This window comes from Mustela nivalis (genome assembly GCF_964662115.1).
Source record: "Mustela nivalis genome assembly, chromosome: 15".
NCBI classification, from domain to species: Eukaryota; Metazoa; Chordata; class Mammalia; order Carnivora; family Mustelidae; genus Mustela; species Mustela nivalis.
In genome coordinates this window covers 9,304,872-9,332,339 of record NC_139034.1, presented here as the reverse complement: position 1 = coordinate 9,332,339, position 27,468 = coordinate 9,304,872, and the positions used below count along the sequence as shown (strand labels likewise).

The 27,468-nt window shown below is 48.9% G+C and overlaps 2 protein-coding genes across 2 annotated transcripts in view; one reads left to right on the top strand and one right to left on the bottom strand.

Annotated features, from left to right (window-relative positions):
* LOC309848515 (ligand of Numb protein X 2-like) overlaps positions 1–27,468 on the bottom strand; it is a gene marked incomplete at its 5' end in the record, with an annotated part of 385,857 nt that overhangs the window by 286,084 nt on the left and 72,305 nt on the right. The window lies entirely within an intron of this gene.
* The window catches only part of LOC309848535 (uncharacterized protein), a 28,625-nt gene continuing 22,710 nt past the window's right edge, over positions 21,554–27,468 (top strand). The window contains exon 1 of the mRNA XM_082700263.1: positions 21,554–21,688. The gene's annotated coding sequence lies outside the window, so the exon portion shown is untranslated. The remainder of the gene's footprint in view (positions 21,689–27,468) is intronic.

Here is a 27,468-nt window from a genome sequence, read left to right as displayed (position 1 = left end):
CAGTTCTCAGGCATGGGCAGGGAGTCACGCCAAAGGCTGTGTCCTCCATGAACTGGCCATCCTTGGGTCTAACCGAGATGAAACACTGGATGTGGACAGATGCAGAGGGTGATGCCGTCGGGCGTTCTCAGACCTGGGTTCTCCATCTGAGTCTGCTCTCCACCAGCTTGAGGAACTTTGGGCAAATCACTTACCCTCTCTCTGAGCACCCATTTTTTTTCTCTACCAAAAGAACCACTCATTCAGCAAACACTTGAGGTGGATGTGGAAACAAGGTAGACAACTGTCCCTGCACTCAAAGAGCAAGAAGTGTGCCCAAGGAATCCATTACATAAGGTGGGTGGGAGAAGGACCATTCGAGATCTAAGGGCACCAAGGGATTCTGAACCCAAGAGAATCTCTTCTCTCTCAGTCTCAGGGAGGGCTCCCTGGAGCAGGTGGCATTTGAGCTGAAGCCTGACAGGTAGGATTTCAGCAGCGTCCAGGAAGAGGAGGGCGAGCCAGCAGAGGGAGTCCGAGCCGGAGGGATCCAAAGGAAGTGATCTATGGTGCCTGTCTGGGAAGCCAGGGCAGGGCAGGCTGTGGAGGCCCTGAATGCCCGCCCACTGTGGTGGAAACTTCTGTGGAAGGCAATAGGGAGCCCCCTGGACTCTTGAGGAGAGAGATGCTTTGATCAGGATGGTTTTTAAAGATTATACAGAGCAGATGGATTAAGGAGAAAGATTGGATCCTATTTACAGCAGGAGAGAGGAGGCCTAGCTCAGCCGGTCTACAAGCCACCTCTGAGGGTAAAAGTGCAGAACATGCCTGCAAGGACGGCGGGGCTTTCTTCTCCCAGGGAGAGTGTGTGCGTGTACGCGTGCGCGTTCGTGCACACACACACACACCCACACACCATACACACATCACACCCCCCACACACACCACACACACATCACACATCATACATCACACATCACATACCACACACTCCACACCACACACACACCACCACACACACCACACATACCACACCCACAACCCGCACAACATACCACATACCACACACACACGCACACACCATGCACACACACACCACACACACCACACCACACACTCCACACCACACACACACCACACACACCACACACACTCCACACACACCACACCACACACTCCACATACCACACCCACAACCCGCACAACACACCACATACCACACACACACGCACACACCATGCACACACAAACCACACACCATACACACATGCGCACACCACCCACATACACATCACACACACACACCACACATAGTAGTGAATCCTGAGGCCTGGGGCTGGAGAAAACAAACCATGTATGAGAGAAAGTATGACTGGAAAAAGGAATACATCAACCATCAAATGCAGACACAGTTTGGCGCGAAACTGAGAAATGGCACAGGGAATGCCTCCTGTTTCCTCCCATTTCAGAAAGATCTTTTTGCATCTTGTCCTGGTTCATTCTGGAAACAAGTTCACCAGAACCCAGAGATCGGGGGCTGCTGCTGCTTGCTGGGTGGCTCAGACTGCCGGGGGTCACCGGGCCCCCACAGCTGAGGCCTCCGTCCCTGAGGGAGTGTTGGGAGCCCAGAACCTGGCAGTCTGGAGCGCTGCCTTATCTTTCTATCTTCTCTACAGAAAAGGACATTATAAAATCAAAATGCACACTAGCAAAACAAGGTAAGAACAAAGAATAGCGGCAGATCAGGCTCTCTTGGCTGAAGGTGACACTGCCGGGTCCCTGGGATCCCGCACTCACCCAAGGCCCCTGGGCTCTGTTCTGGCCCGTGTCACACCTCGGTGTGTGATCTTCACCCAATTACCCAAAGCCAAGATTTGTTAGCAAAGGTGGTTTCCTAACATTTTTAATTAAAAAAAAAGTTGTTGTTTTTTTTTTTAAAGATTTTATTTATTTATTTGACAGACAGAGATCACAAGTCGTCAGAGAGGCAGGCAGAGAGAGAGGGGGAAGCAGGCTCCCTGCTGAGCAGAGAGCCCAATGCGGGGCTCGGTCCCAGGACCCAGGGATCATGACCTGAGCTGAAGGCAGAGTCTTTAACCCACTGAGCCACCCAGGTGCCCCAGTCCTCTTTCTTTAGAGTAACTAATGCATCCAAACAGGAGGAGACCCGATGTGAAATGTGAAGAATTTCAGGTGCAGGGAGAGGGCTATTCTGCCCTTTGCCTTTGCCCTTCACCTTCACAAAGTTCCAGAAGCAGAAAGGTGCTCCTGATCCCAGTAGGTAAGTGGGCTCCTGGCACAGAAGTGGACCCAGGGAAAGCCCCATTGCTGGGGAGCCTTGTCACTGCCCTGGTCAGTTTCACTCCCCAACTCTCTTCCGGGAGCCCCTGGGCTGTGAGAACATGGGAGGTGAGATGGACAGCCGTGGCAGAGGTGGAAGCCGGTTCCTGAGGGTCCCACCTTGTTCCTGGTGCAGGTGGCAGCCCACTGGATCCCCAAGCAGACCCTGAGGTCCAGCTCCCTTAGTGCCTCCAAGTCCCGCCTCTGACTCTGGTCCTCACTTAACACTCTTCAGGCAGGCCTCCTCCCTGGGGAACGGATGCAAAACAGGGCGGGCTCACACCCCAGAGAGCCCAGCTCTGTGTTTTGCAACAGTGGACACTCAGGGAATATTTGCTAAAATATTAGCGCTAACAATCAAGGCGCCTCTTTACTTCTGAGCCCGGCCTCACTTGTTGGTGGGCACCACAGGCTCCAAGCCCACAGGGCACTCATGTTACCTGTCCTCAGGAGCCAATCCAGGAACCAGAATAACAGAAACGAACGCACTCTCTCTGTCCCGGCCCACCCAGGCCTCTTTCCCACGGTGTCCTCATTCTTCCTCCACTCCAGACGGCACAATGCCTGCACGTGTGCGTTGCCTTAGGCCTCCTGTGCCCCGAGCCAAGCCTAGCAGGGGGAAGCCAGCGCCCTGGGCTTCCAGAGAGACCTCCAGGTTCCGTACCTGGCTAATCATTCAGTGGGGGCAGCAGGAATGGCTGTTTGCTTTTGCTGGGGATGCCAGGGAACAAGCTGTTCAAATCTCCCCAGGCCCCCGCCCCCTTCTGACACCCTGCTCCCCATCATTTCTCCACTATCTCCTGTCTTATCATCCCTCCAGGAACACTTGTTGAAGTTCAGGAGGCAAGGCTGCCTCCCTTGCCCTTGTTTGCAATCCCAGATTTCTACTCCCGGTGTTTCCTTGCCTTTGGCCCCAGAGTCCTCACTGGTGCCCTGGAGGGCCCACATGGGACGTGCTACCTCTTGGAGGCCTCCAGAGCCTGGTGTCGGGCAGGTATCCAGTATCGTGAGGGCCAAGAGATGGGATGTCCTGGGAGACAGAAGGGACAGAAGGGATGGTCCTGAAACATCTCCTTGACTCACCATCACGGCAGTGGGGAGAATGAGAAATCTTACATTACAGTTTCTAGGCACACAGAGCCCAGGGCAGTGGCCGAGGAGGGTAAGAGGAAAGGAAGGTGGACGTGGTAGCAAGGTGGTCACTAGATGTGTGACCCCAGGCTGGCCTTGAACCTCCCTGGGCCTCCGTTGCATCATCCGGGGGAACTATCGTTCCTATCTCATAGGGTTAGCCTAAGAATTATAAGAGTTTATAGAAAGCATAGGGCCATCTGGGTAACATAAAATTCTTAATATTTATTTACAGGTAGTTCTCAAGCTCTCCTTCCTGCCAGAGGCATCTGGAGGAACGGGGAGTTGATTACTGATAATGTGTGATATGTGCCACAAAATTCAAACTCACTCTTTGGTCTGGAGGCTCTGAGAGGGAGGGAAGCATGAACAGAAGTCCAGGTGGAATCCTGTTGCCCTGTGTGAGGCAGAGGTCTCTGGGTGGGCTCAGTCCGCCCTCCTCAACAGGCCTGCTCTCCCGGGAAAGGATGTCCCTGCCATGGGCCCCACTGTCCTACCCTCCTCTCTCTTTTTCTAATGACACTAGACTAGATTAATTATATCTCCCCATATATGTTCTTCCTAACATCAGTAAAGTCCTAAAAGCTACTTAATGCTAATGTCATTTTTACTAAGTGTCTCGGGAGAACATTCTCAGTAGAAAGCATAAAAATTTATAAATCATCTGGAAATTTCCCTCTTGCGGGGTGGGGGTGGAGGGCAGTGGTGAGGGGGATGTAGTCCCAAACGGGGTAGGCGTCTGCTTCTCAGCTCTTTGGATAAAAGTATGGATTTGGCTTCTTTGACCAGCGAGGCAGGAGTAGTATGGCTCTTTTATGGAAAGAGAGTTAAGGTTGTTTGCCCATAATCACAGCCCAACAACCCGCTGAGGCCCCACATCCTGGGCTCTGGGCCATCACCACACCCGCCCCATCAGCAGCCTCGCTGCCCCCAGTTTGTCAGGAAGGTGCCTGCCATGTGTAGCATCTGCCCTTCTTGGGACCCATGAATCGGCCCAAGCCCTCTGCACCTCTCACGTCACCCCTTGTGCTCCCAATGAAAAGGTGCGACAACATTTTGGTAGCTGGAAATCCTCGTAATCAATCCCTTGAGCCCCAAACTGGCAAATCTGGGTAGTGAAGGCTGTCCTCACTGATCTCCACTCCAAGGAAACAGAAAAGACCCGGTGGGGGGCGGGTAGGGGCGTCTTGATCCAGCCAAGATCCCATGCCTGGAGATGCAGAATCGCCCCCCTTGTGCCGAGGCCCAAGGACCATGTGGTGAGCCCTGGGCTATGATACAGGGGAAACCACAGGGCTGAGGATCTATGAAAGCTATCATTTCGTTGAGAGCCAGAAGCAACCCTGATGGGGAGTACTTGGAATTGGCAGCACCAAGCTGTTCGGGATGACTGCGGAGTCTCATGTATACGGAGAAGCATATCTGGGTTTGCTTGTTTTGAACTCACATTCATGCTTTAGTCACTAGGAACCACAGAAACCCCACAGGCTGCTCACTCTTCCCTCCCTTTCTGGTGATTCCAGATCCTTCTCCCAGCAACTGCTGCTCTGAGCTATTCCCCCACCCCACGGCCCAGACACCTGCCCCGGGGCTCCCACCTCTGACCCTGCTTCTGAAACCCCAGAACAGACCTGAGCCCGATGCCAGCCAGGAAAAGGAAAAGGTGGTCAGGAGGCAAAACTTGACAAATTGTTGAATTGGGGTGAAGGGTATAAAAGGGGACCTTGGACTAGTCTGTTTGTGCACGCTTGAACCTTGTAGCGACACAGATTTTAAAATAAAAAGACTGGTTACGGAGCACAGCACTGAGCTAAGAAGCAGTGCAAACAATGATTCACATAAGGTGGGCTAGGCTTCTCCTCAGCTCTCTACACACATTGTTTCATGGAACTGGTACCTTGGACCCATGAGGTTCGTGCCCACCATTCCATACTTCGTAGATGGGGAATCCTAAGTGCCTGGAGCTCACACAGAATCCACCATGCCCCGAGCCATGGTTCTTCCGTCAGCCCCTGAGGCTCTCACACGAGGGGCCAACCCAAGACCCATGGCCGCTGACCCCACTATATCCTCATCTAGCCAGCATTCTGCGGGGAAGGCACAGTGACGACTCTTACGTCAGGGAGGAAGCAGGGCTTGGGGAAGTGACTGGCCCAAGGTCACGGGGCCAGGAAGAGGCAGTGCAGGACAGACCCCCACTCCCCACTCGGGGCAGGACTCCTGCTCGGGTAGGTAGCTAGAACGCTCTTTCCCTCCTGCTCAGGGAAGGCCCAGAGGAGGTCAAACCAGGTCCTGGCCTCTTTGGGAAGCAGAGGTCAAAGAGGCAGGGAGGACTGGGAAGCAGTTGGGCTGGGCGAGGCAGGCCGCCCCTCTCAGCACCCGTGGAATGCAGAATTCCTGGTGTGGCTCTGGGAATCTGTTTTACAAGTTCTCCAGGTGATTATTGCAAGCACTGAACTTGGTGAGCCATGCCGTACTGTTTAAATGGCCTTTCCCAACGGCCTGCGACACCACTTTTTCCTGGATGTCGGCTACCTATCAAACATAGGAGCACGAGGGCCTGGGAAGACGATGGAGAACAGGCACCCAAAATATAAACCGGGGGTCATCTCTGGAGGCTGAGCTGACAGGTGACACGTGACGTATCTGCTTCTGCTAGAACAGTGTTCGGCACTTGCCTAACTCTATAAAAGCCAGCGTCTTGATAACCTCTAGCTTGCAGTGGATGAAGGAAGCAGCAGGAGAATCCCCTAGAAGGGTGTTCGTGGAACAGGAGGTGATGGGATGTTCACAGTCATCCCGGGAGGTCAACAGTCACTCATCATGATTGGGTACTTTCAGGGTTCACGGGGCCCTGCAGATCAGCCCCGGCAGGAACTCTGCCCTCAGCTGAGGACACGTTTTGCAGGAACATAAACTGGTTTGAACACATGTTGCATGTTTAAATTCTCAAACAATACAGATTTAAAAATAAAGGGACTGTTGGTGGGTCCCCTGCTGCCACCCAAGGGCTGGGTTTGGGTCCTGGGGACTGTAGGGATGATGAGGGACTTGGCTCTGTGGGAGGGTATTATGTTTCTTCCTCAGCAAATCTTAAGAAACTCTAGCTTCTGTGCACTATCGTTCAAGGGCTCTCTGCATGGAGCAGGGACTGGTTGAAAGGTGGAGGGCCGATTCTGGCTTCAAGCCCACCCTGTGCTGCCCCAGTCCCCGGACAGGAAGCCAACAGCTCTTGCTTGCTCATAGTGTGACGGACCAGCCGGCGAGGCCATGACGCGGAGGCTCACCGGCCATCAGAAGCTTCTCCAAGGCTACTCGGTAAGGCCAGGTCCATGTCCACACTGACATTTGGCGTTGTCGTGGAGTGAGGTGACCGATGGCACAAGCACACACATGGCCCTGGCTCCTCCATGGGGCCATGCTCACCACCACTCTGGCCCAGAGGGGACCCAGGGGACTCCCTGAACCACACCGGTCAGAGTACCCCCCCCCCCCAGGACATAATGACAACTGATGGCTTAGACTACAGAAACAGCTCTGCAAAACTCGGGGCAAAGCCTGTCCTGACTACAGGCTCATGCAGGGTGAGCAGAGTCAGCCCACACACAGGGCCCTGGAGGGAAGGGAGGGCTCCAGGCTCCAGGAGGGCCCTCCTCCAGGCTGTCCCCTGCAGCCCTGCTCACTGGCCGGGAGCCACTTCCTGAGTGCACTCCATTTGGGGATTCATAATCCGTTGCCCAAACTTCCTTGGTTTGTCAGGTTTTCCTATCAGCCGCCCTGTCTCAGTTAGGAAATCAGCTTTCTAGAACTTTCCAACTCAGCTCCTGCTCTCTCCCGCTTCCATGCCTCACCCCAGGGCCCATGGGGAAGGAAAGCAAAAGCAAGAACAGGTCTCTTACTTTCTCCCTCATTGCCAGCTAGTCTTTCTGTGAGAAATGAGAAGGGAGCAGCTGGTGAACTCAGAAGGGGTGATCAGGTGGGCTGTGCTGGGGAAGCCCCAGGACCGGCCCAGGCCCAGCCACCCTCTAAGTGCTCGGCACCACCCCCTTCCCTGCAGTCAGCTTCCCTGGCCTGCCCAGGCCTATCGCTGGCCATTCCCAGCATCTCGGGGGCATGATAAGTTGTGACAGCGGAGCTCTGGCCAGGAACGGGTCCATCTAGGCTGCCTCCAGAATGAGGACCCGCAGCCCTTCCGGGAGGTGGTCGACAATGGGTCAGTTGTTTTCCACAGAGATCGTCTCCCACCCGAATTTGAATTTATATTGTATCTAAGGAAAAAGAACCAGGTGTTCTAAAGCCTAAAGATAGTAATAAAATCGAGCAAGATAAAAATGTGGAGGAAACGTGATTTAGTCTGATGTGTTTTTCACCTTCCAAACTGCTAAATAAACAGCACACATAGCCCAGAAGTGTTTTATTGCCCCTCTCTGCGTGCACTTCCCGAAGGTGTTTCTCTGCATAGCTCAGCCTCTCTAATTTAGCTAGCGCCGAGGAGGTAAAACGCAGCGGGGCCATCTGTCCCCACAAGGACCCTGGAGTCGCATGGCTGGGTTACCTGCGCTTCTGGGAGGCGCAGCCCTCTGGGGCTGGCAAGGGGACTCTGGGCCAGCAGGTGGCGGCCACGTCGCGGGCTGCTCCTGTCCGGGGCTGGAAGGACGCTGCTGCTCTGCCTCGAGCTCACCGCTTGGGGCGCACTGTTTCCATTTTTTAATCTGCTGATTTTCCCGAGTTATTTCATCCTGTGGAGTTCCGTTGTTCTCACATTTCTGTGTGTATTAGAATTATTCTGCAGAATTCTTTACCTAAAAGCAGCTCGGTGAGCTTGACGAGAGACTGGAGGGAATTTCAAAGGTAATTGTGGTTGGACGCAACCTTTACCTTTCACACTGGCATCAGAAATTAACCTACATGCAGATGCACCCCCAAATCCACCCTCACCCCCACCCCGCTGAACGTCCTTGGGAAATCGAGGAGTGTGAAGGCCCTCCTTAATCTGTTCTCCCAGGACACAGTAACCCCCCAAACCTGGACTGTCTGTCTTCTGTTTTCTGCTCCTTCTGCCATCAAGTACAGAGAAGGGGGAAAAAGCAAAGAGCAGCACATGAGTAAGATCCTCGTGCCCTGAGATTTAGGGGATTTTTTTTTTTCTTTTTATCCTTGCATACTTATTTCCAGGTCAAAAAATAATACATTATTGTACTTTTTTTTTTTTTTTTTTTTTTTTAAGAAAAGAAAGGAAAGGAAAGGAAATCCGCAACACATGAAACGTGTCCTGGACGCCACTCAGTCTGCGACTGGCCTGCGTTTATCTCTGACTGTCCCCTGGCAGTTTGAAGCATTACCGCTCCGTGATAACCAGAAGTGAGTAAGCGCTGTGGCCCTTCAGAATGTCACCCTGAAGCACCAATTCAGAATGTCACCCTGAAGCATCAATAGAAAGCTCTTGGCTTCTGCCCTGGCCTTAGTTCTGTAGCCAGCATGCTGATGAAGGGAAGTTTACAGGACTGCCTAACTTGGGCTGCCCAGCCTGGGGGGTGGGCCAGCTGGAGAGCATTCCAGACACGCTGCAAGGCCTTTCACGTCCTGGAAAATGAGCTGACGATTCCTAGAGCCAGTTTTCTCCAAGCCGAGCTCCAGAGACACTAAATCAGACGCTAAGCTGTTGGCATCTCAGAGGATCTCAGGTTCTGAGTGGGGCCCTCTCAACCCGTTCCCATGTGAGCACTTCCAGGAAGGCAGCCACACAGCTGCCTCCCTGAAGCAGGACACTATTGTCATTTTAAAAACTGATGTCTGCCAACTATCATATGATCTCCCTGATATGAGGAAGTTGAGAAGCAACATGGGGAGTGTGGGGGGCAGGAAAAGAATAAATGAAACAAGATGGGATCGGGAGGGAAACAAGCCATAAGAGACTCTTAATCTCACAAAACAAACTGAGGGTTGCCAGGCTGGGGTTGGGGGGGGCGGCGAGGGGGTTCAGGAGAGGGTGGTGAGATCATAGACATTGGAGAGGTTATGTGCTATGGTGAGTGCTGGGAAGTGTGTAAACCTGGTGATTCATAGACCTGTACCCCTGGGGATAATAATATATGTTAATTTTAAAAAATAAGGAAAAGAAAGTGATGTCTACTCACAGAATATTATGAGGCCACTATAAATAAAGTTTCTTTCTGACATGCAAAAATAAAATAGTGATGCCTGGGGCAAGGGGGGGAGATCTCTTAAAATAATTTAAAAATTAAAGGACCCGAATGAGATCTCTTGATAACTCCTTCCTTCTCCTCTCCGCCCTTTGCCCTCATGGCTCACACACCCCAACTCGGGCCCCAGGACTTCCACGCACAGGGTCTGCCCAAGTGACCTCTCCCCAGAGCGCAGGTTTCTGGGGAGTGAAACTGACCTTAGGGCTACACAACAAATGGCCCCTAAGGATGCTTCTCAGTGATAATCCTGACTGCAGGGGGGTTTTTTGCACACCTCCCCATGCCCAGGCCACCCCACCCGTGCCCCCTGACCAGAAGGAAGCAATACCCAGATCCCTAGGTTTATGTTTCTGGTTTTGAACCTGGTGTCAGTGGAATCACACACCGGGTACTCTGTGTGTCAACTTTCAGTCTTAGGTCTGTGATATTCACCCATATTGATGTGTGTAGTGTGACTGATTCTTTTCATGGGAGACTAATTTTCTTTTAAACGTATGAGAGTTGATCCTTGTACTGCCCTCCCTCCTCCTCCTTTACTCAAATCTGTGTGTGAACACGTCCTTCCCGAGTGGTAGGTGAGAGTGTTTGTCGCATGCATCCATGTTGCTATAGAGAAAATAAATGTGACTACGCCCCCCCCTCCAGAGACTTGTACCTCCCCCAACTCCCCACCCACCCTGTCTTCAAAGGCTCTGGTGAGGATCATTTTTAAACGAGGGCTTTGCCACAGCTCCAGGAATGTAAGCCATGGCAATAAGTTCCTGGAAGGCCTTTGGAAATACCTTCCCTGAAGGCGGTTTAACAGTTGGAGAGGAACCAAGTTGGTCGGAGGGTCTGGAGGCAATGTTTTACTTAGATCTTAGATCATCAGAATACTAGGCTCTGTTCTTGAACGTGGTCGTCAGCTGGGAGAGATGCTGCAGCTTGGTGTTGGAAAGTGAACAGGAGGAAACAGAGTGCAAAAGAAAGGAACTGGAGGGGGGGGCGGTGACTCTCCCGGGGCAGCCTGCCCAGTAAGGTGAATGGTAAGTCAGGGGAAGGAAGGAAGGAAGGAAGGAAGGACGGACGGACAAGGCTTGCCAGTTCTCAGCACCTAGGCGATGGGAGTGACCAGACATGAGAGCTGGATGGTAATGGGGAGAAACTTGATTTTTTTTTTTAAATTAAAAACAATCATGAGTACTGTCTATGTACCTGTGTGCAAGTGAGGACCGAAAAAACGTAACAAACCTATAAGTACAAGTTTGACCGGTAGGTGGCAGGCTAGGCCAAGCTATTCTCTAACGCAAACCAACCAGGTGATTGTTGTCCTCCCTGAGCCCAAACCTGCACAGTGCCTCAGGGGTGTGGCCCCCTGGGCCCTGAAGCAAATCTGTCATTACTCCAACATCCACAGGAGCAAAAGGCCCTGTAGGGATCACAGGCCTTTTTCCCAGCTTTTTACTTTTCCTCTCTTAACCCCAACTACATTTAAATAGATGCTGGCAATCAGGAAAGATAACCTGTTCGAAAAACAGAATAGTTTGAGATGTGGTTATTTGAGACTTCCAAACAAAACAAAAAAGCTAAGAAAAGTAAATTGTGGAAGACTATCTTTCAACAAGAGATCCCAAACCCACTGTGTTATTCCCTTCCCCGCATCATCAGGAAATATTCACTGAGGTCCTTCTGTGTCCTGGGAGCTGTGCTCAGTGCCGGAGTATAGAAAGCGTAAAGGTCCCCCTAGAAGTCTCTGCCTTCTAGCTATGAATTCCTCACTCATCTGTCATTTCCTTCAGTGTCCGGGCCAAGGAAGCTCATGATTGCATCTCTTGCACCGAGGACTGTGATAGACACATATGTACTAATTCTGTCATCTCGCATACGTGAGATCAGCTGGCAAGTAGGGGATACTGCCTCGAATCCAAGATTACAGGATTCACTGCAAAAGTGTGCAGTTCAGACACCGAAGCATTTTATATTTTCTTGTTGTTTTCTCAGGCTCCTTGTGCCATAGAACCAGGAGCCCACGGTGTTGGTACCCCTTCCCGAGCATGTCCTCATTCCTGGCCCCATGATAGGACAAGGTGCATTCCCCTTCTCCATGAGGCCATTGTTAGAACTCTCCCCATTTTACAGACTAAAAAACTGAGGCTTGAAGAAGTTCAATTTTCCCACAGGGACGAACCCATTGAGTTTGTCTTTTGAATCAGACCATGGCAGAGGGAGCGCCTAGCACACAGGGTCAGTGGTGGCCAATGAACTCATCCCCTCGCCTGTCACCTGAGTTTTAGAAGAACATCCCTTCTTTGTTTGGCAGGTGCAGCCAGCTGTACGGAACAGAATGCACCGTGCAAGGGCATGCCTGAGAAGAATAATTCTTGCCTCAGAGCCAATGTGTGGACTCCTGGAGAAAGCCCCTCCTGCGATGCTCACGGTTGCCATGGCGGTGAGAATCAGAGCATCTACTCCCGAATTTGATTGCTCACGGGTACAACCTTAAGGATTCCCAGGGATGCTTAAGAAAAATACTATTCAACCAAAGTCTGAAAAATGTAAATATTCAGACCCAACGTGTGTCACCTAAGATCTCAGCTCAGTGCTAAAGTATTTGTAAAGAAGATCCTTTGAAATCTGGACATTCTCTCATATTTTTCCTCATGTAAATCTCATGTAACTGGGCTCTGCTCTTTCTTACTCTCAATCTTTGTTTTCTCTTCCTTCACCTCTTCAGACCAAATGTCCTTAGCAAACCCCTGGATGTCGCCGACAGCAACTGTGACACAGAGCTCACCATCTGCTTTCTGAGAATTCATGATACCTGATGCCAGGGGCATGAAACAGAAGCCCGGGAACCAGCAGCTTCACACAGCAGCTTGTTCCACGCTCGTGCTGCCACAGGGTCTGCAAGCCCGGAGGACAGCATGGGCACACTGCCTTAGACAGCCTGGCCTGTGTGCTCCACCTGCTCCTTGAATTGGCTTAATAAAACTAGTTCTCTGGGGGGCCACTGAGACCTCTGAAGCAGCCAGTGTACATTTCATTAGCAGTCACCATGACAAGGAAAATGTAGACTCGAGGGATAGGCTATCTTTTCGTGTGGTGAATCTAGAGAAGTTGCAAAGCATTTTTTTAAATGTATTTATTTGACAGAGAGAGAGATCACAAGTAGGCAGAGAGGCAGGCTGAGGGGTGGGGGGAAGCAGGTTCCCCACTGAGCAGAGAGCCCGATATGGGGCTTGATCCCAGGACCCTGAGATCATGACCTAAGCCGAAGACAGTGGCTTCACCCACTGAGCCACCAAGGCACCCCTGCAAAGTATTATAGCTAAGAGCAGGGACTCCAGAGGCAGAATGTCTGGGATGCCTTCTTGAGTCTGCCCCTCGAAACTGTGTGGCCTTGTGCTAATCACCCAACCTCTCTGTGTGCCTCAGCTTTCTCAACTGCAAAATGCAAATGACGGTGACCGTGATGAAAGCACCCTCCTCTGATGGTTGTCAAAAGGACTAAAGAAGAAGCTGATATTTGTAAGGAGCTCAGAACAGTGGAAGACACCACACGCTCATGAATTTTCAACCAACATCAAACCTTATTAAAGGAACACCATACAAACCTCTCAACTTCTGCTCTGAGCTCAGGAACCGTGGCTCCCTGGAGAGCAACTGTTAATGGAAATACACATTTCAGAGCACAGGCTGAATATTGAATATTGAGCCCAACGCACTTCACTAATAGAGAGAAGGCTTTCTTTCGCTCACCTTTCTTTCCCTCACAAGGACAGGAGCTGTCTGTGGTCCTCCTGCCACCCTGTTACTTCTCAGATCTCAGCCACTCCTCACCCGCCAAGGTCACTAGCCTCTTGGGCTCCATTTCTAATGATCTTCGTGTTCTGGCTGCTCTAAATTCCTCCCAATACATACCTTGGCTCCTATGACAACTTCAATTTCGTTCAAGTCAATAAACATTTACTAAGCACCCACTAGCCCTACTAAGCCCAAAGGGGGATACAGATAGCACCGTTGTTGTTCGTGGACACATGTGAGCTGCTCACTGAGTGATCACAGGAATGAAATTCCGGGTGGACTCCCAAAGTGCTGTGGGCTAAAAGGCATGCGGCAGAACATCAGGTGGCCTCCCAGACAAAGGGAACTTTGAGCCAAGACTTAAGTGGTGAGATTTCAGTAATGAGAGACTGCTGGGGAAGGTCATCCAGAAGACCTGAAAACAAGTTGACTGCTGAGCTGGAGGCAGGCGACCTCAGGCTCCCCACCCCAACCCTGTCCTTGGAATGTGTGCTCTTCTCACCTTTCCTGCTCCTGGGGATGCTCTGAGGACAGAACCTTGAGATGGTGACATGCTGCTGAGAACACCTGCACGTAGAAACATTTAACAGGGGGCGCCTGGGTGGCTCAGTGGATTAAGCCGCTGCCTTCGGCTCAGGTCATGATCTCAGGGTCCTGGGATCGGGTCCCGCATCGAGCTCTCTGCTCGGCAGGGAGCTTGCTTCCCTCTCTCTCTCTCTTGCTACCTCTCTGTCTACTTGTGATTTCTCTCTGTCAAATAAATAAATCTTTAAAAAAAAAAAAAAAGAAAAAAAAAGAAACATTTAACAGGTGGTCCGGTTGCTGCTGCTTGAGGCAAGCATTGTATGTAAATTCCCTTTGTTTATTACAACTGCCGCCTGCCAGTCCCGAGTGATCCTACTACGGCCTTTCCTTGATCCCTCCCTGCCCTCTACCAGTACAGAGCCTGCTTCAGAGTTGACTGGGAGAGCTCCCCAGGGCCTTATGGACCAACAGAGATATAGGCTCCAAGTTTTGGAAGTGCAAGATGTTTACTCATTCATTCATTTGTTCAACAAACATTTATCCAGTGTCTACCATGTCCCAGGTATGGGGCTCGAATCCCTGCTCAGCCACCTACTAAATAATGAGCTGAGATCCACGTAACCCGACCATGCCCCAGGCTCCTCAGGTATAAGACGGGAGTACACAGCAACATTTGTCTCGCAGATTGGTAGACTGGAGTGAGCTTAGAACAACACCCGCTACACAGTAAGTGCTGAGTAAAGGCTCCCTCACATTGTCATTGCTGTTCCGTGTTGAACACACAATTGTCTTAAATACACTACCTGCCATCAAGAAACTCACAAATATTACTAGAGGAACAGACATACACTCTGTACTCTGTGGGGAGATACATCTAGTGATTTTTGTTTGTTCTTTTCATTTTGTTGAAAATTTTTATGAAATTTTATGACCCTTACCTCCCAAATTCTTGCAAACGAAAGCGTCCTTATGGATTCCTGGCTTTCACAGAAATTACATTAATGACATCTACGGAGCCTTTCGGAGGCAGCCAGGTGGCCTGCCTGCTGATCCCCCAGCATCCACAGATTCCAATCATCCGCTCGACTTGCTCATTCCTTCTCCAAGAGCCGTAGGTTTCAGGTCCACGTCCAACCACGGCTGCCGCCGCATTTAGCATTTTTTTTTTTAAACGACAGAGGACAGAGTGTGAGAGAGGCAGATGTGAAGAGCAATTATAACACAGAATGGCAGAAATGGAAGCGAGGCCATTTTCGCAGAAGTTGCCATGGGAGTTAGCGGTTCGTGGTAAGCCCTGCATGGGGAGACGGCGGCTGACAGGAATGCGTTCTAGGAGGAGATGCTGGGTGCTGCCCTGGGCGCTCTTCTCTGGTCTTCCTGTCGCCTCCCTCGGATCCCACGCATCTGCATCGCCACAGCACTGCAATTATCATTCGCATTAAAATTTGCATGCGCCGTCCAGACCCATCTATGAAGCTCCAGAGGAATATTAGGGTCACCTCAAATACTACATGTCCCAAATGAACTCATGGTTTGCCCTGAGCCCGGGGCTCCTGCTCCACTGTTCTCAGTTGCCCAAGCTGGAAGCCTGAGCGTCCTCCTAGCCCCAACAGCCTCTGCCTTCCCCAGCAGCCACTCAGCACCAGCCCTGCCGTCCTGCCTCCCCACCACCCCTGAATTCTCTCCCCTTCACCCATGCCCACCCCAAACACCCAATTTCACCCCCTCCATCTTCAGTACAGGATCTTGGGCAACTGCACATTTTATCACATTTTCCTGCCCATTTTTTCCCTTGACTCCAATGATCTCATTTGTTTATTTACTTGTTTGTCCCATTGTATAAATTTGTCCATCTCTTTGGGGACCAGATAAAGAAACATCAGAGAGCACTTGGACAACCCTTAAGTTCCTTGATCTTCATTGTTGGTCTGTGTCACTGGAATCCATAGAAACTGGAGTTTGGGCCTCCTGGGTGGCTCTGCTGGTTAAGCAACTGCCTTCAGCTCAGGTCATGATCCCGGATTCCTGTGATCGAGTCCCACGTCGGGCTCGCAGCTCCATGGAGAGTCTGCTTCTCCCTCTTCTCCGCTTTCGTGCTCTCTCTCTCTCTGTCTCTCTCTCACATAAATAAATAAAATCTTTAAAAACAACAACAAAAAAAAAAACAAAAAAATGGAATTGGAACTCAGTCACATGCCTGAGATAAAAATGCCTCATCCCTGGCAGGGTGAACGCAGAGTTCTGACAGAATCCGAGGAGATAAGACCGGTGGAATGTTTTTTTCTGTGCGGGCTCACTGAAGAGCTGGGTGTGAATTTTCAGCTCCGGGGTAGGGAGCAGGGTGCGGTGACAGTCACCTCAGCCATTGGTGCTGCAAGCCTTCAGGGAGTAAAACAGCGGCACTTGCTGGAACCCAGAGCCCGTCTCTGCTGCTTGGGCCAGCTGCAGTTGCACCAGGGGAAGTCCACCTGAGGATCAGGGCAAGAGCCCCTCCCCTAGAAGGCCATCACGAACAGCTCACCCCTCTCGAGTTCACTGATCAGAGAGGGCTGCAAAGCTGCAGAGCTCAGGGAAATCACTAGGTAGCATTCTTTGTATTTTTATTTTGTAGGCTTTTGTTTATTTTATCAGGTTTTTCTTACTTTTCATCTCCTTTCAAATAATTTTTATTAGAGAGAAAATTCACCTAGAACAGGGAGCCTGAACATCATCGTGGCTGTTCAGCATAGAACTTTTAGGATTTTCTAATGCTTGTTTCTTCCCCAGATCTATATACTGCACAGGATGTCCAAGGTGTGGCTATAGAGGAATTACTTGGTGTTCCACTGTTTCTTGTGTATGTTTACATCTAAAATAGTCTACCATGTGTCACAAGGCACTGATACAGGCTATAAATGCTGCAAGTCATGAGACTTGGGAACAGGGGACAGGGGAATCATTTCCTGAGATCATATCATATGTCATATTGATAGGAGGGGGTTCAGAGGACAGTGATCAGCCAACTGAGAGAACTTAGAAATCATATTAAATAAGAAATGACAAAAGGAAGAAAAAATTGTGAACACAGAAAAGGGAAGATCTTGAGTTGGGTTGAGTGTGTATAGAGGGAAGTGGGACAAAAGGGACTCCTTATACTTCACAGGCATTTGAGTAGATGAGTTGAAGTGGGGATAGGTTCCTTGAGTGTGTCCTTAGGATGCAGAATAACCATCCAAGGTGCATGTGCTGGGAGGGAGTTTCAGCTCAATAGAAGGAAGAGATTTCAAGGTGAAAGCTACCAGTGGAGTGGGGGTCCTTAATATTTGATGTATTCTAGTAGATGAGTCCATCCGCTGGGGATATCTTGCTAGATAGGCACCTAGTCACATGCTCCTTACAGTCTTCTTTTAAAAGTAATTGACTAGCTCATTGATTAATCACAAAGATTGCCCAAAGAAGTGTAACTTTGATTTAAAATGAAATAAAGCTCAGGGATTTATTATAGTGGAGAGAAGCTGGGTCAGATGCCAGTTGAGGAACGGGGCTGGGCAAGATGGAGGAGTTGTGCTGGAGGCCACGGTTGGGAAAAGATCACACGAGAGAGCAAAATTCGGTTGTCAAAAGTGGGGCAATGTGTGAAGTTAAGTATATTCACTTGTCCACTCACTCTACAAGCATTTATTTGCTGGGAGGTTTATATAATGGAAGTCCATATACTTGCTTAAAATAAGTGCACTAGAACTGCATGCATTAATAAGGATGTAGCTCAAAAGCTAAATGGTGAACGAAAAAAAGCAAGTCATAGAAGAATAGAGAATATAGGATTCCAATAATACCAAGTAGAATAATACATAAAATTAAAAAAATGTGTAGAAACACATAAAATTGTGGTAGACCCTTGCACCCTTTAAGCAAAAGAAGGGAATTACTGACTTAAAATTCATGTGATGTGTACCTCTCATAGGGAGGAAAGAGGTGTGATCAGAGAAAAGCACACAAGGGCTTCTAAGATACCGGAGAAGGTTTGGCTCTTAATTTGGTGGTGGATTCACAGGGACTGGTTTCCTTACTCACACGGTCTAAGCACTCTTTTGAATGTAAGATATAGTTACAATGATGAAAAGCAAAGCAAAGAGAAAGCAAAGGTGAGCATTTAGACTGAAGGGACACACAAGGTCTTAAGCAGTATAGATACAGATAAGTCCACATATGGACATAGTGGAGCCCGATGACAGAACATCACACGCACAGAGAGAATCTTCAAAACACTGAAAAGCACTTATCAGCAAGGAGAGATGCCAGCAGCTACGTGAGTGACATCTTCAAACTAGGCAGCCCAGGGACTCCCCAGCTGTCCGGCATCTACTCCGTAGCCCTCAGCCTGTGGTCTTTGCTGCCCTACCCCGCGGCAGAATCCATTCTCTTAAAAGTCAGCCGTGACGCAGACTGACTGAGGGATATGTTTACAGCCAGTCACCTCTCCAGGAATGTTCTCTCAACAGGGAGATGTTTTCAGCTGGAAAAAAACGTCCCTGTTGTTGGGCAGTCTGTTTTGCTGGAAACAAAATTCCACATCCAACCCCCGGCCTGGAGACCTCCCTGAAGTCAAGGGACAGTGGTGCCACCTCTGACTGGGGCTTAGCCTGGGTCTGTTGTCTGACGACGCTGTGCCTTGGCACTGAGGACTCTCCCAGTCCCAGCCAGCCTGTGTCTGGGAAGGAGGAGGCTTCTCCCTGGGTACAAAGGCTCATGGAACCTCAGAGTTGAGAAGTCCCTTCTGAAGCATCTGGACGCAACCTTCTTGTGAGGTCGGGCCCACAAGCCTGGCAAGCCCTGCGTTCAAATCCTGCCTATGACTCAATGGGGAGCATGGAGAGGGGCAGGTTCTTAAAGCCTTGGTTTCCTTCGGAGTCCAACAGAGACAGCATTTTGCCCTTCCTCATGGGCTTGTTAGGGGGATTGACTGTCATGATTCATGCTCTCAAAAGATACTCAGTAATCCTCAGCTTGACCTGCTCAGAGTAGCCCCCTGGGAGCACGTTGCCGTCATGGGCTCTGGGCCTCTGCCCTACTGTGTCCCTTCAGCCTGCCAATCCAGACTCCCCTGACCCAGTCGTCCTTCCAGAAAGCCTTCCTGCCCGCCAGTATGGGATCCCACTACACTGGTGCTCACCCATCAGACCCAGGCCAGCCCTGGGGCACGACGTCCCCCAGAGCTAGTGTCCTGGACATGGACAGTCCTCCGTGTGGAGACTGGCAAGCTGGAGCCCGCTGTGCTGCCACCTGTTTTTAGAACAAATATTGGGATGCCTTGTGATGGGGCTCTTTCTCCCCAAAGCAGGGAAATGAGCTGCCCCCAGTTCCATCACGCCTGTCCCACTCTTCCCCCACTGTGGAACCATTGATACATAGCGTCTTAGGCCTCCTTGACTGCCAGAGCCCCAGAGCCTTTTCGTGGCTGGGGTTGAAAATGTTTGATGGAGGTCAATTTGGTTTTTGATGGACCTGTTGGTGGGATGAAGCCTGGGCACTCCCTGCAAGCCAACACGAAGCCTGAGCCCCTGACCAGTAAGGCAGCGCACAGCCCACGGCAGCCCCTCCCCTAGCGCTCAGAGCTCCCCTTTCTCACTGAGTCCCACTCGCTGGTGTTTCTCTCTCTTCCTCCAGGGAGAGCCCCAAATGTCCTCTCTCTGAGGACCTATCTTGTGTGCCTGGTTAGCTCCATCTTCTGGCGGACAAGAGAGGAGTTACTGACGACGACCTCTATTAGAGTGTCAGATCAAGGGGACTCCCCCTTACCCGACTTTGTGGGAGAGGAGGGGTGTCAGCAGGAAGCCCGGCCCCCTCTCTCACACAAGCTTAACTTGAGGGATACCAAAGTTGGAATTGGCAGGGTCAGGGGGTCACAGCCAGAAGATCCTGAGGGTGTGGATGAGCTCTGTCCAGTGCCAAAGGCCCTGGTTGAGGCTCTGTCCATCCTGCAGCTTCCATGAGCAGCCGACGTGCATTGTAAAGGCCTCTCTTGCTCACACAGATCATGTGACTCTTGCTGTTGCCACTAAAACTCCATCTGCATGAACACTTGTCTGTCACCCACTGACCGGCACTGTCCTTGGAGGTTCGTCCCTGAGAGGATGGGGTTCAGCCAGGAAGGACAGGGAGCAAGCCGAGAGGAGTGGCCTGGCCTGTGCCCCTCTGCTGGCCTGGAGCAGGGTCTGGTTGCGCCAGTGAGAGTCTGGGTGATTGAGCCCGGGGGGGTTGGAGTGGCTGGAGCGTGTCACCAGACAGGGCATGGGTGAGGTGTGTTCCAGGACACGGGGCAGGGGAGCATCTGGGAGAGGACATATGAGGGCGCTGTGGGCAGCCTCCCCAATGCTCTATGGTCACTCCCAGGGCCCCGACGTCATCACTGCTGGCTTGTCCTCCTCATGATTTCAGGTCTCATCTATAGAGTCCTGGATCCCTCCTTTCCAAAGCAATGCTTCTCCCTAATGCAGACAGCATAAAGGAGCCAGCAGCCAGTCCCCTAAAAATGTGGGTAAAGCGTGTTCCAGTGTTGGTGTTTACAGGAATCATTCCTAAAGAAACAGACATTTATGGCACAGACGTGCTTATCGCTTACATTTTGAGAGTCAAATAACTGGAAATGAATTAGTTGTTCAACAGAGGAGTTTCCTGAATGCTGTCACTGAGAATGCCCAAGAGCGACAGTGTCTGTCCACTGAGGGGACATAAGGAAAAACAAGAGATAGCCCCGGAACCTTCCCCGCCCCACTCTGTCACATACATGTGCGCACATGTGCACACACGCACACACACACACACACACACTACACTTAGAGGGTAAGGCAGAGAAGAAGGATGCCATGTATTATAGGGGATTATTCATTTTTTCATCTTTAAATCATTATTTACTAAATAAACATAGTCTGGATAAAGCCTAAAGAACTCTTTTATGACTTAACTTGTTAGCAAGAAATGAGAATATTGAAGATATAATTTTAATACTTGATAATATGCCCATTAGAATAGTTGAAACGTAGACTATCCAGAAAAATGAAAGCATGTAAAGGTGTCTCATGGCCCCAGACATTTCTCTCATGGTTTCTGCTTTTCAAGGCATGCTTCTAAATGGGAAACCTAGCTCAGAATGAAAATAGTTCATTTGGGGGCTTCCTGTGATCTTTGTTCTTTCAGGAACATTCCTATGTAATAAAATGTTATTTGTATAACAAAGTTTGCAAAGAGGGGAATCACGCTTATGTTCTGCAGACACACACAGAAAGCCATATTGTAGGATTCCAGGCAGAGGAAAATCCAAGTCGAGGTGAAGTGGGGGAGACAGAGAGCAGAGCAGCGGTTGCAGGGACTGGGCGAGGGACAGAGCAGTGAGCGATGAGGAGCGCGGGTGTCTCTGTGATGGAAACGTCGTAGAACGACATGGTTGTGCAACACCCGGAATGGACCTAATGAGACCTCCATATCCCACTGCAAAGGATGCGAGTAAAATTTTATGCAAACTCAAATTCTACTATCTTTAATTAAATCTAGTATGTAGTTATATACATATACACAAAAGAGAAGAAATACAAAAAAAGCAACGAGGGGGATGGGAAAGACATGCTTTCTGGTTGTAGCAAGCACGAGGTACTCCTCGGGAGCGGAACCTGCTTGCTCCAGGGAGGCAGGTGGTGGCAGCTCGTGGGCAGGACCCTGCTGGTCATCCAGGAAAGTCAAAAGGTCTGGTGGCTCTTCCGTGGCAGAGAAGTGAACGAGGGCCCTGACGACCATCTGCCCTGGCCCCAATGGGTCAGGGGGGGTCACTGGTCTTCCTAACCCATAGTGAGCAGCCATAGCAGGGATGGCGGGGCCCAGCTCAGGCCCCAGAGGTGCAGCAGGTGCCAGAGTGGCTGGTGGAACAACTTCCCGAGACACATCCTGATCTGGCTCTGGGGCCGGTGATGTAGCTCCAAGAAGAGAAAGCATCATCAGCTTGGTTGACTTCCCTTTTGCCTTTCCCTTTCCCCACCACTCAGCGTGGCCTGCGTTCAAGACCCAGCCCCCGGAAGGTGTCCCCAGCGGAAGCCCATGGGGACAGGGATCTGAGACGACTCACTCCTCTCGGCCCAACTACAATCTACGGAGGCTTCCTCAGGGTGGCCCACCCTGCCTCCTCCTCAGGCCCACATCAGTCAACCCCAGTCCTCCTCACCCCCAGCCTCTGGCTCTGTGGTCTCAGTGCTCTGCCTTTCTGGCAGCAGAAGCTGGGCACGGTGCTGCAGGTCCGAGCCAGGCACATTGACCTGCAGGTAGGCCAGTACAGCATGCAAGTTGGGAAACTCTGGAGGCTGCACAAAATCCCCTGGATACCTTTCCACCCACATATCCAGGATGGCATAGACAGCCCTGGGGAGGCAGAGAAGTCAGAGGACAGGGTATGCATCCAAACCAATATCCCAGGGACACCCTGTGGGAACCTGGGCCCCTGGGCTTCCAGCTCCTGTCCGAGACCAGTCGGACTCCTTGTCCACCTGCGACCTGGCAGCCCTGCCTGAGACAGGCCTGCTCCCAGACGGTGGGCTGGCCAAAAGCCTCTGGGAGTGGGAGTCCTTGATCAATGGGGGGAGCCTTGCTGGAACCCAGAGCCCATCTCTGCTGTTTGGGCCAGCTGCAGCTGCACCAGGGGAAGTCCACCTGAGGATCACGGCAAGAGCTCCTTCCCTAGAAGGCCATCACAAACAGCTCACCACTCTCAAGTTCACTGATCAGAGAGGGCTGCAAAGCTGCAGAGCTCAGGGATATCACTAGGTAGCATTCTTTGTATTTTTATTTTATAGCCTTTTGTTTATTTTTTTCATGTTTTTTCTTACTTTCATCTTCTTTTAAATAATTCTTATTAGAAAGAGAGTGTGGGGGGGGGTGTGGTTGGGCAGAGGCAGAGAATCTTCAAGCAGACCCCCTGCTGAGCACAGAGTCCAACTCAGGGCAGGATCCCAGGACTCAAAAGATCAAGACCTGAGCTGAAACTCAACAACTGAGCCACCCAGGCTCCCCTCCAAGAGTAGCCTTAAATGAGAAGAAATTAAAATAAGATCAATCCTAAATATGCATGAATTTTAAAAAAGAGTAGGAGAAGGAAGAGAAAGAAGAAAGCCAAGAGCAGCGAGAGAGTAGTCAAGGAGTAATATGAATTTTACTAAAGTGTAGCATGAGACAAAACTAGAAAGAAAGAAAGAAAGAACTTTATTAGTAGTATCTCTGCAGTATGACCAAATGTGCTTTGTTTTTATAATACATACTTGAAAAAATGTCTTCCTATTATTTAAAGCATGCATGAATTATTTCAATTTTATTTTTAATATTTAAAGAAAGGGTGTTATATAATTTACTTTCTCAAATGTCTTAGGACTTCTGGCAGGAATCCTCCTCAACCACGCTGAATCGCCAAAGGTCTTGGAGGTGATCCTTGACTGTGTTCTCGAACATGAACCAGTAATAGTAGACATTCCTGCATCGTGTTTGTTTCTTTTATTGTCCTTGCCACAGTGATAAGTACTTATTAATTTTGCTATGTACATATTAAGTGTCTCTTTCTGTCTCACTTATCAACTCCAAAAGGGCAGTCACCTTTTCTGTTTTATTCACCAATATAGAATCAATTGCCTAGCACAATGACACATGAGGTAGGAACTCAATAAATACCTTTGAATGAATAAATATATAAACCAAGAAAGTGAAATCATATCACAGAGTTTGGAAGTGTAATCGAAGTGTAATCGAAAATGTATAAATGCAAATAAAAATTGATTCATTGCAGCAAATGGTTGCCAATTTGTCATCACAAAATGGGCCATTAGTGTCCAGATTGTTTTTTTTTTACTGCTTTCTCATTACTATTTTTCACTAAGATTTGCTATTCCCAAAACATAGCCATATCATCTGGGAAAAGAATAAACAGTTGTTTCTGATGTAGTGTAAACTCGTGAACCAGCGCGAAGGTGAGGCAATTGATGCCCCCAGAGCACACGATGTCAGGAGACACTCACGTCTAGGTTTGCGCAAGCCTCAGCCATGAACCTTCATGACTCTGCAAGCGAGTGCCTCCTTAAATTTTGTACCCTAGGGGCCTCCCTTGTCCCATTCTGGCATCTCTGTTAGTTTATCTATTATTTGTTCTTTCTATAAACTTATCCTTGGAAGAGAAAAGAGTGCATGTCCAGGCTATGTCAGCTTGCCAACAGCAGGTTCATGAATGTCCTTCTTTTCATACGCAGATTTCTTTCCCATCTCTTGACTGCCTGCCAGACCCACGTAACAAAACCTCCAGGTTGGCTAGGACGATCTCATTCCTTTCCTCCAGTCCCATACTGCTTTTTGGGACCAAGCTGACTGGCTGCACTAAAAATTTTTGTTATCCAACCTTAGCTGGTGTGTAATGAGACTTGTTACTCTGCTCTTCTTCATCACTCTGTGCAGGCCAGAGTTTACCAATGAGGTGCTGGGTCTCAGTGCATAGACCCCTTTCTGTGCCTTCAACATACTTTATGTTAAATATTTCCCAACATTTAAAATTGCCAATTTTACATGAAAATCCAGATGTACAAAATCTCAAAAATGGAAAAAAAAACATATTTTTCAAAAAGATTTTCTTTTATTAATTTTAGAGAAAGAGAGAGAGGATGTGCACGTGCATGAGTTGGAGGAGGGGCAGAGGCAGAGGGAGAGGAACAGACACCTAAACAGACCCCATGCTAAGCAGGGAACTCTACATAAGCCTTACTCTCACCACCCAATCATGACCTGAGCCAAAACCAAGAGTTGGGTGCTTAATCAACAGAACTGCCCAGGTGCCCCATACAACACATTAAAAAAAAAAAAGAAGAAGAAATTTAAAAAAAAAAGAAAATCTGACAAGATTTTTCTCAGTGTCTATTTGTTAGGAAAAGATTTCCATGCCCCTCACAAATTAAAGAACTGGTTTAACATACATATCCTAGAGACTTTCTTAACTTGGTTTGCTGACCTTCTTCGGGATGGGTTCTAGCAATTTGCTTCCATACAGCCTCTTTCCTTGCTGAATATGCATCAGCAAATGCCTTCCGTGTACATTAACACTATTCCCAAAATACTTTCTCTCAATCTATACACAGGATATGGACTGTATATCTGACTTTGTTTGGACGGATCGGGCCATGGAACTAGTTCTAGCAATGAGTGATGAGTAGAAATTTTATGTTTCTTATGGCTGAGCATTTAATTGTTAGTGCGAGCCTTTAGAGATCTCATTTTCCCTCTTTAGTGACAGGGAACATGGAATGTAAGAGAAGCTTTCCAGTCTGTGTTCCTCAGTGGCTTTAATGAACAGAATTCCCTGTCATTTTGCAATGGACATGTAGTAATACCAAGAAATAAACTTTTGGGGACACTTGGGTGGCTCAGTTGGTTAAGCCACTGCCTTCAGCTCAAGTCATGATTCCAGGGTCCTGGGATTGAGTTCTGCACTGGGCTCCTTGCTCAGTGGGGAGCCTGCTTCTCCCTCTGCCTGCTATTCCCCCTACTTGTGTTTTCTTTCTCTCTTTCTGACAAATAAATAAAATATTTAAAATAAGAAAGAAAGGAGGAAAGAAACTTTTGTTGGAACTGTTTGTTGTCACCACAAAACCTAGTCTATCTTGACTGATAGGATGCTCTTGGTCACATCCATAGTTTTGTTTCTCCTTTCAGATTTAATCAAGCCCAATGTTTTAAGAAAATCAAAGGCAATTATGTCACAGATTGCCTTCTCAGAGTTCTAAGATCAGAGCAACAGAGAGAAAAAATAGCACTTGATGCGGCTATGTGGTTTGAGAAAAGAATTTATAAAATTGACTTTCTATTCCAGAATGTTCTTTACAATGATTATTGTTTTTCCTTTCATAGAATATTAGGCAATTGTGTTAAACATGAAAATACACTCAGAGGTTTTTGTTTGTATTGTGTAAGAGATTTTCAGTATCATTATTAGGATTTTATAGAAATATTTTTGTAATATGTGTTGTTCCTATATTTCTTCATGGAATTTTATTAAAATCCAGTTTTTCCCAAAGAAACACATTTCTATTTAATGATGCAAATCAATGGAAAAATAAGATGTGACACTCCAAAATTCACTTTACACGTCATTGTTAAAGGCATATATCTATTCCAAATGAGGAGATGCAATTCTAGTTCACATAGCCTCAGAAGTAATTAGATACTACTACTAGTATTAATAATGTTACAACTATTCACGGGCGAAGATCAACAAACCCAGTCACACCTAGTTGAGGTGCTTTGGAATCAGAGGCAGAAGAGGTAGCAAGATTACGTGGGTCCCTGTTCTCTCTGCATCCTTCAGAGGAAGGCCTGCTGGACAGGGGGCCAAGAATGGACTTGACCATAGGGTTGGGTTCCTTCATAGAGGTTGGATTCCAGTGCCATGGGAGGGAACATGGACAGCAGCCTTTCTCAAGGTCTCCAGTGCCAAGCAGAGCAAGCTTGGGTGCCAGATATTCAGAGGACTGCTGGTTCCTGAGGAACTTGGGGGCCCCAGTACAACTGAAAATTGACAGTGGGTGCAGCTTAACCCATTGGGAGAGGTGTAGCCACGCAAGGACACTCATGCAACAACCTGACTGCCCATCCCCACACTGCCATGTCGTAGGCACCCATCACAGGCTAGCCAAAAATCTAGGTGCTTTATACTTGCTAGCTCTTACCTTCACTATCACCCTTTAAGATGGATATAATTATTTCTAATTTTACAGATGAGGAGAATGAGGCTCCAGGGAAGTTAGGTTACTTATCTAAAGTTAGCTGACTTGTAAATGGCAGAATCAGGATTTAAACCAGGTTGTGCTCTTTTCCTCTGTGTTTACTTATATGATATGATATTACCTGATATGATATTAAATAAATACAATAGGAAAATGGCTACTGAAAATACAATTCACAGTATTTTAAAGATACATAACTTTTTAAATAATCACAATATTGATCAAACTACATCTTCAAAATGGACCCTCCCTTCCTCTAGCCAAGACACCAACAATGATGACACCTCTATTCCTTTTGCTAAAGAGTGGCACTTGAAACATTGGAAAGAACCTGGTGCTTGCCAGAAGTCAAGGCCTTGCACCAGTTCTGAAAAGATCTAAAAAAATTTGAGAATGTGGAGTTGGTGGTTGTGGTGGTGGTGTGTGTGTGTGTGTGTTTATGTGTGTGTGTGTGTTGTAAGGAGGGATGGCCAGAATTGGGATTACAGTGAATAGTGAATGGTCTTGACTACTTTGGGGCCTGAGATAACTCCAAATCCAAGGGTTCCCTCAGAAAATCCAGGGCCATTCAGATGGCCTTAAATACTTTGAAATGAGGGAGAGTACCCAAGACAAAGAGAGAAATCACTGGAAGCTCCTGTACTGACCTGTCAGGTCTTCTAAGACACTTGCAGCCAGTAACTACCCATAGTGAATTCTGAACTCCCTCAGAATTCAGGAATGCAAGCTGA